The sequence below is a fragment of the Egretta garzetta genome, unplaced genomic scaffold (genome assembly GCF_000687185.1).
Source record: "Egretta garzetta isolate BGI_Z169 unplaced genomic scaffold, ASM68718v1 scaffold404, whole genome shotgun sequence".
NCBI lineage: Eukaryota > Metazoa > Chordata > Aves > Pelecaniformes > Ardeidae > Egretta > Egretta garzetta.
This window is the reverse complement of record NW_009259323.1, coordinates 1,458,267-1,459,492: the sequence shown is the minus strand read 5'-3', so window position 1 is coordinate 1,459,492 and position 1,226 is coordinate 1,458,267.

The following is a 1,226-nucleotide window of genomic DNA, read 5'->3' as shown; positions in this document are numbered from 1 at the left end:
GGGGGGGCGGCGAGTTGCAGAGGGTCCGGGCGGCACCCGCTCCCCCTGGACTCACATGTGACCCATCACGCTGGGATGGCCGGCGAGGGATTACTCAATTTAGTTGACTTGACTGTCTTGTTCCTTCCCCCCCCACCTTGTGGGGCTCGCTGAGTGGCCCCGTTATGTGCAATTACCAAACTGTGAGGCAAGTCCATGCTGCTGAGATGTCAGTGTGATGCTGGAGACTTGAACACGTCCAAGGAGGACTGCCAAAGACAGGGGGAAGAGAAAGATGGGAGGGGACTGGGGCCGGTTTAGAGGGCTGCTCCCCCGCAAGCAGAAGCTCTTTGCCTGGGTGCTGTGGGAGCCTTGGCTACTACAGTGAGGGCAGGGGGGAGAGCTGGCTTCCTTCCCTGTGCTGCAGTGGCTGCCCTGCTTGCAAGCCACCATTTGGCACCTGGCCTCCTTGGAGTGATACCTCTCACTTGGGAACAGTGGGGGCAGCTCGCGGGTGCGTTGCAATATCCTGAATTGCGTGGTCAGGCAGGGAGTGCTGGCTCCCAGTGAGGGCCCCCCAGCCCAGGATGGGAGGGGGATGCGCTTGCTGCGTATGCACCCTGCCCTTTAGGTCTATGTGCCAAACCCTTCTGGGATGGACAAGCACTGACCCAGGCAAACTCCAAACTGTGAAGCTCTTGCTGGCAAAGTGCCCTAGTGCTCTGCCTTCTCTGAAGTGAGGTGAGAAGATCTCTGACAGTGTTCAGGCTCTGGAGGTTTCTGCAGGGGACTTTGGGCAGTCCTTGGGGAGCCTGTCCTAAAGCCTCTCCTCTGCCTCCCATCAGCAGAGGGGCGGGAGGAACAAGGCTTCCTGAGTTAATGTGGCTTGTATCTTGCCACCACAAGAAGGCTGAGGTCCTGTGCTCAGTCACTTGCTGCTTAGCAGTATGGTGGAGGAGCCTGTGGTTGGCACGGGTAAGCTACAGGAAGCTTCTCCTTGAACCTGGGCTGGGGGGACTCCCTGGGCTGCCCCCCTTTGAACAGAGGCAGCCCATACCCCAGCCTTGTCCTCTGCCTGGTGGGCAGGAGCATGCACCATTGCTCCCCCTTGTCCCAGGGCTGCTCCCTGCCTGTGCCACAGCCCCTGGCTGGGGAGGTACGAGGGATCCAGCACAGGTTCCAGAGAACAGCCACAAAAGGGGAATGAGGCCACCCAGGATAAGTGGGAGCCTGAAGCAAGGGCAGCT